The 12,573-nt window shown below is 38.7% G+C and overlaps 1 protein-coding gene across 1 annotated transcript in view; it reads right to left on the minus strand.

The window, feature by feature from the left end:
* prdm6 (PR domain containing 6) overlaps nucleotides 1–12,573 on the minus strand; it is a 95,900-nt gene that overhangs the window by 29,610 nt on the left and 53,717 nt on the right. The window lies entirely within an intron of this gene.

Below are 12,573 nucleotides of genomic sequence, written 5' to 3' on the forward strand. Positions count from 1 at the left end.
GGTGGACGGAGATGGAGAGGGGGGGAGAGGCACAACAGGAGCAGGTGGTGCGTTTGTAGGCCCATGCTCCATGGCTGCAGCAATCCTCTCCAGACTGTGGAGATACGCCCGAGAGGCCGCAGCAATATCGCCACCCGGCCAAGACGGCATTTATTACTTTGCCGCATCCCGGACAGCTCCCGCTGGCGTGTGCCAGGCAAATCCGCCGTTATAATAGCAATCCACCATGGAACAAGCGCGCCTGCTCTTAAAGGGAATGTGAGATAACGCTCTGATTGGTTTATTGCATGTTATGCACAAACCACACCTAGCTACTTCAGACCAACCCATTTTAGATTTGCGTCGGGCGCAAGACTCATTTATCCCGCCGGTATAATAGCAACAGCGCCCGAGATCCGCACACAAAGCTACTTGCGTTTCACGTTTGGCACTTGCGTTTCAGATTGTTAAAATAGGCCCCTGCATGTGTTGCTTAACTCTTCAGGAATCCAGGAAATGAGATGCTCCCTTCACTTTCACCTTACATTCAAAGAGCATGAGTATAACAGTTCTTTGAATTCCAGATTATCGACAGAGATGGTAGGTAAAAAGCTAGATTTTTTTCAGAAAAAAAACAGATCTGCAGACGGGATAGTGTTACTGGTCAGTGACTCTGACCAGGTCTGATTTTGGAAATATTTCCCATCTGATAACAGCTAGATTTCATAACTGACCAAACCCAAATGATTTATGGGTAATACCTGGCGTCTCTCACTCTGTCTGGACCAACTAATGACAGTGATGTTGTTCAAACACACAGCCAGTGAGCTGGCTGGTAAGGGTTCCACCCAAAAACATCATTCTAACAACATGAACAAACTCTGCGTTCAAAACTACATTTTCATATCCAGCCGAGACTATTTTAAAACTATTTCCCACGTTTTTTCTCCCACCAAGGTGGTAGGGTGTCAGACAGACCAGATTGTAACTGAGAGGTCACTGGTTCAACTTCTACACGACTCCCATATTTTCCTGCAAAAGTGCCTTCAAGCCAGAAGACTAATTACTTTTTGCAAACAGCTTGAGACAACCACTTAAAGTGAAAATAAATTATATTCAATCCAAAACCATAACTGCTTTTTAATATCCAGTTAATTCAAAGCACATTGAGTTTCCCTAATGTGAGAAATGTTCAACTAATGAAGTTTGACTTGACATCACTAAAACACCTTTTGATGCAATCAAAATCCCCATTTAACCATTGGACTGTTAAAATTCGTCCAAAAGCAGCTCAGTCAAGAAATGCACAAATATAAACAACCACACTGGAGTTTTTTTTTTAACAGCTCATTACTTAAAAATCATACTGACATTACTGCTGACCATTTTCTAAATCAAATTGAGATATATATATATATATATATATATATATATATATATATATATATATATATATATATATATATATATATATATTTACAGTATCTCACAAAAGTGAGTACACTCACACTCACATTTTAGTAAATATTTCATTATATCTTTTAATGGGACAACACTGAAGAAATTACACTTTGCTACAATGTAAAGTATTAGGTGTACAGCTTGTATAACAGTGTAAATGTGCTGTCCCCTCAAAATAACTCAACACACTATTGCCATTACTGTCTAAACCGCTGGCAACAAAAGTGAGTACACCCCTATGTTAAATTCCCATAGAGGCAGGCAGATTTCTAAATTAAAATAGCCCCACATCATCACATACCCTTCTCCATACCTAGAGATTGGCATGGTTTTATGTCGGTTAGCCTATAGCTGGTTTGATTTGCATTGAAAGATGATCTTATGGAAAGTACCCCATGCCAATCTCAAGGACAAGAAATTTGAGCATTAATTAAAACATGAACGGATGCTGACAGACACTACACTACACAAGTTTTACACACCTGCTTGTGTTTATGTGGTTATTTAGTTATTATTACACATGCATGTTTTTGCAATGTCCAACAATGTTACAGTTTATAAATCCAAAGCAAAAACATGGTGTGAAGTAATTTAATAGTATTTCAGCTATGTTTGATGAAAACCGCGACAATACCATTTATACTATACAGTATTGGTTTTGGCCACAATAATCTTAGTGTGAAAATGTAATACTGGCACTAACTTACAATTGTGGAATCATGCATTTTTCCTGGTAATAAGAGTGATTGAAAGTACTGATAAAGATCAGAAATATTTGAGGAGAGCAGTTAGTACTGCTGGACAAGTCGAACTTAGCCGGCTGAAGATCTGTGTTTAAGAGAGAGAGAGTGTGTTTGTGTGTGTGTGTGTGTGTGTGTGTGTGTGTGTGTGTGTGTGTGTGTGTGTGTGTGTGTGTGTGCACGTGCGTGCATGTGTGTGTTTGTGTGTGTGTATGTGTTTTATTAATTCTTTCCACACCGGGGGAGAGGTGGGGTGGGGCTGGATCCATGTGAAAACATAGCCAGGAGGGACCAGGCTATAAATCAAACATACCCCAATGACCTCCCAGGATAAAAAGAGAAAATATGAGTCCACAAACATGCAGAGGCTTGTATGCATTTAAAACAAATGTATGTGTTTAATACACACACGCTGCTACATTCAGGCGGGGCTGTGTTATAAATCAAACACATCCAACAGGCTCTCAGGTATGAAAAATAAAGACCCCTGCTGCGTTACAGCAGCGTGGTTGAGTTTAAAACTGTTCATCTGGCAGATCAGTGGGACGCAGTATCGTCAGCTCTCTGATCTTTCTTCGGTTTTCTGTTTTCATACAAAGCAAAAAAAGCTTTATGATCAGCTTTTAAATAATAACATACATACCAAGGGTGTGAGGTTATAAATCAAGGTGTAATAATGTGTCTACATGCGTCCAAACATGTTGATCTAAAACATTCATGCTGACAAAGTGTCACAAAGCCAGTCCACAATTTCAGTGTGGTCTGGCCCAACTCAGTGGCCATTTTCTGGGTTTTGGAATGTCTACGACCAAAATGACTTTACAAGCAATATAAACCACTACCAACAGTTAATAGAAGAAACACATCTCCTTCAGTCTATTCTTCAGTTTCAAACTGATCTTTCAAGTTTTTCACCAACTTTGCTTTATGGACCCAAAAAAAAAATCATTTCTAGGCCAAAGGAGAAGAAAAATAAACCAGACTATAATAAAGCTACAGAAAAGGCTGGAGTTTCAAGGGGTACCTGTCACTTCTGTGAACGGGAAACTTGATGTTCATTATCTGTACTGATAAAGGAAGCAGAAGTTCAGAATGTCTTTGTTTTTCTTAAGTCTGAGACTGAAGACAGTTGCACTTCAACTGAAGAGGTAACAACCTGACCCTCTTTGAAAGGGGCAGGACATTAATGTTCATCAATACTTTCCTGGTGCTAGGCTACATCCTTGTATGAACAAGTTTTACTAGTTTTCACGTACAGTCATACACCTGTTACTGTCTCCAGGGAAATTCCAAATTCCACACTTTGCAGGTACAACCTGTAGAACAACTGCTCTCCAAGTAACTTGACATTTTAGCATCAAAAACCTGATCCTGGTCAAAACACTAAAATCTTTTAGTCAAGATTGTTTTGTTGCAAATGTAAGCCAAAACCCACCACAGTTGAAACTAGATCTAATGATCTATCTAGAATAAGCTGTGTCTGCCAAACACTAGCAGGGCGGTTTCATTTTTTTCATACTTGTCATTGACAACATCAACAGGTTTTCAGCCTCCATTGGTTCCCAGGTTTGTGGGCCCTGCCCATTTATAGTTGTCATACCTAAATCTGCTCGCAAAAAGAGATCTGAGTGTAGAGTGGCACAGCAAGAATTGTATCTAGTTAGTGAATTAAACAGATAATAAATGTAACTAATAACCAAATAGATTCATTAATCAAAACAAGTGTATTGATCATTCTCTGGTGTTGACTGTTCAGAATGGTCTGGCCTGATCGGTCGGACCAAAAATATGATTCAACTGCAATAAAAGATACAACTTCAGGTAAGTGCAGTAGTTTTGACTGTGAAATTAAATACTGGAAAAAATTGAAATAGTCCAACCATTTTATTATTGTAAAGTTGGCCTATGAAAACTTAATTATTTTTTCTGTTTAGAATTCAGCTCAAATTATTTACATTTTATATTATGTATGTTAATTATGTATTATGTAATTATGTATTATGGCACAAAGTTATTTATATCTCTATGTCTACATCATATTTAGTATATTTAAGGCACTTTCATGTATTCAGATGTGTTAAACTTAAGCCATCTGAAATCAACTCACTGTTTTAAAGGCTGTAAGTGACTTACTTATTAGACTAATATTCTTTTTATGTATTTTTATGGTTACTTTTGGCAACTTAAATAGTACATTATTATCTATAAATATCGCATAGTATACAATATATTTTAAATGCACTTTATATACTTGTCAAGCAATCTCATTTTGTATATTTTCTATTAAATACTTGCCAAGTCACTTAACACATATTATTTAGATAGCTGCAGTGTGGCTATAATTGTAAAACTATGCCAGCAACATGGTTGACTGATTGACTGATTGTGAATTATCCAGAGTATCCAAACCATTGTTTTTGGAAAGTACAGTGCTTGACTTATGGGATATATTTACTTTATCGTTTTTTTTTTTTCAAATCAACAGGTACCAAGTTTAACTACCGAGGTGGAATTTACCTAACATAAAATGGCATCCGGTAAGTCAAGCAAGGCCTCATATCATACCATTTTCATTTTTTTAAAGATTACTTTTTGGGGGCTTTTCCCTTTATTATAGAGTGATAGTAGATAGTCATGAAAGGGGGAGAAATAGACTGAAATAGACTGAAATAAAATGCAATACAAGGTCAGAAATAAAATCACAACACAAAAGAATGAAGGTAGTGTGTCAAATCTATTATAAGACAGTTGCAGGATAAGACAATGGAAAGTTGAAAACCTTTAAGTTACTATGTATGACATTTTAAAGTGATAATATCATCTTTCAAATTATTCTGATGCCGTAAAACTTTGCTTGTAGAAAATGTAAACTGTCCCAGTCTAAACTGGTGCAGTCTATGTGCTGCATTGTCCATCTCAGCGTCCCTGTGTCAAATGTGTTGGTGTCAATGTCATTGTTGATACTACCACAATCCAATTCTTAATACTGCCACCAAATGGCTGCAAAGTAAGGACTGTTGAAATCCTACACAATTCATTTTTTCATATTTATACTTTTTTATTTATTTTTTTTTTTTTTTACCTCAAACAGTGTTTGTGTGAAAATCTGAGGTTTACCTAACTGAAAATTAGGGCCTTTTGTTTACCCACAGATTGGCTAAGGAGGTCACCTTAAATAGGACCTCCTTGTACTCAAGCCAAAGTGGCCTTAGTTTTCATGTTTCCCATGACAACAAACATGGAGAAAAGACAAGTGAAGAAAATGGTCAGTGTAGTAACAAGTAGTATTAATTGTAATGTCACTCATCTAGCGATAGCAATGTACTTTCCTACGCTGTGAAAAGAGTGTGTGGATGAAGCATTATTTTTTTAAATTTGACTAATCAAGCGCTTGGTTCTGTATGCCTCGTAATGTTACTCCATTGCATTTTCAGCTGTTGCATTTGTCAGTTGAAATTGAAGTTAGTCTGTTGAATGGCAACGTCACAAATAAAAATGGCTGCCGCCCCAACCATTCTACTACGTTGATTTGAACGGGTATATCCTTTGTATCCATTTTATTTCTATGGCTGTAACATATTGTACTATGAATATGTGCTAAAACCTGCACTTAAGCATTAATCAATATTTTCAATATTGACACTGACTCAGATGGATCTTTGTAATTTAAAAGGGGTGAATGTTGCAATTGTGAGTGTTGCAATTAAAGTATTATAATGAGTACTGCAACTTTACATACCAAACTCTGTTTCCAGAAGCAGCAGGTAGCTGTTTTCAGCCAACACTCACTGTACACTGCCTGCCCAGCATCAAATAGCAGTCAAAGTCAGTGACAAGTTAAAGGAACACGCTGACTTATTGGGACTTTAGCTTATTCACCATATCCAAAGTTAAATCCATACATACCCTTCTCATCTCCGTGTGTGTTGTAACGCTGTCTGAGGCCCCCACCGCTGGTTACCACAGATCCTGGAGGTAACCGGCTCCATCTAGCCTACTGCTCCCAATAAGTGAGAAAATAACACCAACATTTTCCTATTTACATGTTGTGATTTGTATAGTCACAGCTGTACACTGTACAAATAACAAGGTTACATGAGACACAGCCATCTTATAACCGTATACAAAATGGGAACTATATTCTCAGAAAGGCAAAGCGCTGCTTCGCCTTCTGAGAATATAGTTCCCAGTATGTATACGGTTAGAAGATGGCTGTGTCTCATGTGACCTTGTACACGCTGTGACTATACAAAACACAACATGTAAATAGGAAAATGTTGGCGTTATTTTGTCACTTATTCGGAGCAGCAGGCTAGTTGGAGCCGGTTACCTCCAGGATCTGTGCTAACCAGGCTAGCAGTGGGTGCGTCAGACAGAGTTACAACACGCAAGGAAATGAGAAGGGTATGTATGGACTTATCTAACTCTGGGGGATACGGTGATTAAGCTAAAGTCCTAATAAGTCGGCGTGTTCCTTTAATAAAGAAAGCTAATAGTCAAGAGTTCTGATGTAGCCAGGTTGATCTCATTAACTTAGACCTGCCAACCCGGAAAACCTTTTTGAGCAGCAACTTACTGATTTATTGTCGAAGTTCTGGTTCATGAACAAGGCGGCACACACATGGAAAAAATGCCATTAAATGTCAAATCTGTATACATTTTAAACCCTAGAAAATAATTATGTTCAATAGGCTACTTGAATTAAATTAACATTATTTATATTAAATACAATTAATTGGATCATAATATAATCCAATAAAATATATTACACTGCATAATGAGCACTTTTACTTTTGGTACTTTAAGTATATTTTGATAATACTTTTGTATTACATAGGGAAGATGTTGAATGCAGGACTTTTAACTGACAAGTAATTTGTAACTCTACAACACTGTTTTTTCTACTTTTACTGCAATACATAATCTGAGTAAGTCTTCCACCTCTGGAAATCACCAACAACAGTCGTGCATGAATACCTGCAGCAGTGTTTAACACTAAAAACACACGGCTCAGTTCAGCGTTTACTTGCAGCTCTGCTACGCTACAGTAGCAGATAACCTTCGACATTACCTGCCGGTCACATCTTCTCTAAACAGTCCGCTCACAGTGAAGTCCTGCAAGGATCAATAGGTGTTACAGTCCGGCGGCTGCTTGCTCTGTTTGTTATAAAACGCACACCGAGCAGATTAATGCGCTCACAGAGTCAATCTTTGCAGATGTTACCGCTCAGTGTTTGGCTAGCTAATAAGCCATTAGCCTGTTAGCGCCGAGCGGCCAGCCAAGGTCCGACAGACACCGACACAGATTCCACACATCCTCCGCTCAGTTTAACCGCTAACCCCCCGGTACTGGTCAGAGAGGCGTGTTAACCCCCCGGTACCGGTCAGAGAGGCGTGTTAACCCCCCGGTACCCGTCAGAGAGGCGTGTTAACCCCCCGGTACCGGTCAGAGAGGCGTGTTAACACCCCGGTACTGGTCAGAGAGGCGTGTTAACCCCGGTACCGGTCAGAGAGGCGTGTTAACCCCCCGGTACTGGTCAGAGAGGCGTGTTAACCCCCCGGTACCCGTCAGAGAGGCGTGTTAACCCCCCGGTACCGGTCAGAGAGGCGTGTTAACACCCCGGTACTGGTCAGAGAGGCGTGTTAACCCCCCGGTACCGGTCAGAGAGGCGTGTTAACCCCCCGGTACCAGTCAGAGAGGCGTGTTAACCCCCCGGTACCGGTCAGAGAGTCGTGTTTACTTTGTGTCTCGGTCCTCCGGTGCATCCAATGACGGCCTCCGGTCAGTTTTTTATTAGCCAACATTAGCAACAGTTAATTTTGTTACGGTATGAACTTAATCCTAGGAAAAGCAAAACATATATAAGACCTATGTAACGAAATCAAAGACTTTGTATACCAAATGCAAGGCTTTATTAATAATAATATAAATAACATTTCTCCAAAGTTGACGGGTAGCCTACATAAATTAATTCATTTCACAATTTCACCTTTCTACATCAAATCAGTTTACCTTTGCAAGCACCGTCCTCCCTTGGGGAAACCCATAGATATATAGGGGAAACCAACCAAACTAAACGGGAATGAGGGAGGAATAACACTTGCATCTGATGCTTTCGTTTTACTATCAGTAGCCAATATCCCCGCTTGACATTAGAGGAAGGAACCAGACGCTGTGTTTGGTCTTTAGTTTTTTTTCCAGCATGCTACGCTGTTTTAGCCATAGGTTTTAGCCGCCTACTACTATCAAGTGTTAGACTGAGACGGTCCAACCTGATTTTTGCGTAGTTTGAAGTGACAAATCGTATCACCATACTACGCAAAATGCGTACAGGTTGGCAGGTCTGTTAACTGAAAAGAGACTAAAATGTACAATCTTAAGGGCAGCAGGTAGAGATTTCTAAATTTGGGACAAATGGCACAACATCATCTGAGAAGGACATTTAATTAAATATTAAAATTCATATGCTTAACTTCATCATGACTTCATATGACTTATGTAAGTAGCTCAGTGGACAGAACAAAGAACCTTGGTGGGTTCCTTTCTGCGATTAATAATACGTAATGATTTTGTTCTTATTGTTTTACAGCATCTAAACTCAGGATTGTGATATTTGGAAAAAGCCAGAATGAAAAGACGACACTAACTAACTTACTGACTGGAAAACAAGATTGTTCTCATCCAAGAACGCATGCACAATTTGCACATTTGCACACAAAACCCTTCACAGTAGTGCGAACACCAGACGTCTTTAGTCTGCCTGTGCCAAGAGTGAAACACGAGATGAAGAAGTGTGTGGCTCAATGTCCTCCTGGACCAAATGTTCTGCTGCTGTTAGTGAAGCCTTCTAATTTCAATGAAGAGGACAGAAAAAAAATTAAGTCAATCATAAACTTCTTTGGACAAGATGCTTTTAAATCCTCAATGGTCATCATACCACAAAATGATAGGGTTGGGAATTCCACAGTTTATCAACTCATCCAAGACTGCAGACAAAGACAGCATAGAATGAACTTTGATGAAAAAGATTTTCCTGACTCTGATTTTCAAGAGTTGATTGAGAAAATGGAGAACATAGTGGATGAAAACGGGGGAAAATATTTGACCTTCACTGAAGAGACTGATTGCCAGGGTGGACCTGAATGTGCAAAACCTACTCTTACAAGACATGGATCAACCGCTTATCAATATCAGAGTAAAGGATTTCACAGGATGGTGCCGGGTACAGCATCTCTCAGAATGCCGAAAAAAGAGCCTCCCCGGATAGTGCCGAGAACAAAGTCTCCCAGGATAGTGCCGAAAAGAGAGTTTCCCGGTACGGTGACGAGTAGAGAGTCTCCAAGGATGGCGCAGATTAGAGAGTCTCCAAGGAAGTTGCAAAGTAGAGAGTGTCTCAGGATGGTGCTGATTGGAAAGACTGGTAGTGGAAAGAGTGCCACTGGAAACACTATTTTGGGCAAAGAATGCTTCAAATCTAAAACTAGCCAAAAGTCAGTGACCGTGTTTTGCCAGACAGAAAAAGGAGAGATTGATGGGCAGCCTATCGTCATAGTAGACACCCCTGGCTTGTTTGACACGACTCTGACCAATGATGAAGTTCAACAGGAGCTTGTGAAATGTGTCAGCTTGTTGGCTCCAGGACCTCATGTGTTCTTACTGGTGCTGCCGATCGGTCGCTTTACACGAGAGGAAGAAGAAACTGTGGAGCTGATCAGGGACTTTTTTGGCAAGAAGTCAGAAGACTTCATCATTGTCGTATTCACCAAAGGAGATGATCTTAAAAACCAAACGATTGAGAGCTACATAACAGAAGACACTGATGACTCCTTAATAAATCTGATAACTGAATGTGGAGGAAGATACCATGTCTTCAATAACAATGATCAGGAGAATCGTTTTCAAGTCAGCCAGCTGCTGATCAAGGTTGAGGCAATGGTGAAGGAAAATGGCGGTGGCTACTACACCTCACACTGGTTTCAAGGAGCTGAGGCAGCCATACAAAAAGAAAAAGAGTTCATGATGTTGAAGGAACAAGAGATACAGAGGAAACAGAGGGACCTTGAAAGAAAACATCAAGAAGAAATGCGAGCAAAGGAAAGAGAATTGGCAGAGCTAAGATCTAAACTTGATCAAGGCAGAGAGGAGCGAGACAACAAAAAGGAGGAATACACCAAGACGCAGCAAGAGGAGGAGAGGAAGAGAAGAAGAGAAAAGAGACAAGAGGAGGAAAAGAACAAGAAAAGGCAGGATGAATTCCAACGACACAAGTGGGAACAAAAACTTGAAGTTTTGGAGGAAAATCTAAAATATGTATCAGAAAGAAGTGCTGTCGCTGACTGGGTGTTAATATTGAAGGCTAGAGAAGACATAAAAAAAGAACGAGAGGCTTGGGAGCGGGAAAGAAAGGAATGGTGGAACATACGATATCAAGAAGAGCAACAGGAACGAGAGGAGGAGCAAAGACGACTTGAAAAGCTCAGACAAGAGCAGGAATTTGAAAGATACGAAAACAAAAGAAAAGAAAAAGAAGAGAGGATCAAAAGAGAATATGAGGAAGTAGAACTCTATCAGGACATTGATGAAATAAGGAGGAAACACGAAGAGGAGGTCAGAAAGCAAGCTGAACAATGCCACGAATTCAGACACGAGTATACACGCGAAGTTTTAGCTGAGATGGAAAAGTGTGGAAAGGAGATCGAGGATCTCAAGCAGAGGCAACAAATCAATAAGGCCTCAATGATAAAACAGTTGTGCAGACACAAAGTATACCAGAAAGACTTTAAGAAATTGAAGAAAAACCAAGAACAAGAAATGAATGAGCTGAAGTTGAAACTTTTAAACCTTGAGAAACAAAATCAGAGCAATGAAATCCATGAGCTTGAGAAAATACATGAGGAGGAAATACATAGGTGGATACAGGAACATGTGAAGAAAGCCAGCGAAAACAAGGCTTGTAACATTTTATGAGATGTTTTGTTCTTTTCTCAGAGAGGCACAGTTCCAGCTGAAAAACTGTGAGCTTTTGTTTGAAGACTAAATATTTTGTGAAATTTTTGTCATGTTGACTGGTGTATATAGTTAGCGTATATAAAGTTGTTCAGGTACCATTAGTATATTTAATATTCAATGACTGACATTAAAATTACAATATGATAAATGATGCTGTATAGTTGTTTAAGTGCAAATGTCTGTAAACAGATAACATTTATAGTAGCCAGTGCACTGTAGCACATCATTTGTTTAACTTGTGTTAACTTTAAGAGCTGATTAAGTTTAAATGCATGCATGTTCATTAGCTGTAAAGTTCAGTGTATCTGTGTAACAGACTGCATGTTAATAAACATGTCTTATCAGCTGCAGCCTGTATTTTCATTTAATATGACTGTCTTTTTTGCACAAGTTAACAATTAAACTATTTTACTCTAAGACAGGTAAGAGAGTAAACTAGTGAAACCTGACGAATAAATTAATGTGGAAAAGCTAATTACATATCTGTTTTTGTGTTACAAGGAAATGTCTATTTCAAAAAGTGTTTATAAAAGATGAATACATTTTTGTATATGGTTGCACTCTGTTTTCCTCGTAGACCTACATTTAAATTGATATGCATGTTCTACTGTGACAATGTTGGGAGCCTACTATCCACTGAAACAATAGTCTGCAACATGAAATATTTTTCAGATTCAATGATTGATGTTTAAAACCATATTTAACATTTATTTCTAATGATATATACATAGGGTAATGAATATCTACTTGTGCATTATTTAACAACATAATCTGTGCTGTCACTGTAGACTTTACTATAAAGTGTCAGATTTCATCTTTATGTGAACGGGCTGAACATCTGAACATCCTGCTGTGGACAAGTTTAACCCGTTTCCTTATTTACAGTTAACGCTGTACAGCTCAGCAGACTTTGCTTAGTTGTAACCTTTTGTCTTGTGATTGTGGTTTCTACACTATTATACTTTCATTTTAAAGATTAAAGATCTGTTTGTAACAACAGAGGGGGTAAAAACTTATTTGGGTCTAATATAGCATTATTAGCAGTTTCTCATTACAGCATCATTTAGGTAGGCCTAAATGGTGTATAATTAGGGTAAAACTGTCTAATAAAGACCACATTATTTATAGGTGTTTGTGTCATTACAGTGTGGTTTAATAGATGAACGGTGCCTCCATTGCACTTAAGGTTAACTTACATGACAAACTACATCATCTTCTTAACAAAAATGAGAGTACTTACAGTGTGCTCCAAATGTACCTTTTATTTACATTCATTTACCTCACTGTATTTACCTTACTTTTTAAGTCAAATCTTTTTTTCCTTTTTGGCATTTTAGGCCTTTATTTGATAGGACAGCTTAAACATGAAAGGGGAGAAAGAGG

This window comes from Perca flavescens, chromosome 5 (genome assembly GCF_004354835.1).
Source record: "Perca flavescens isolate YP-PL-M2 chromosome 5, PFLA_1.0, whole genome shotgun sequence".
Classification (NCBI taxonomy): domain Eukaryota; kingdom Metazoa; phylum Chordata; class Actinopteri; order Perciformes; family Percidae; genus Perca; species Perca flavescens.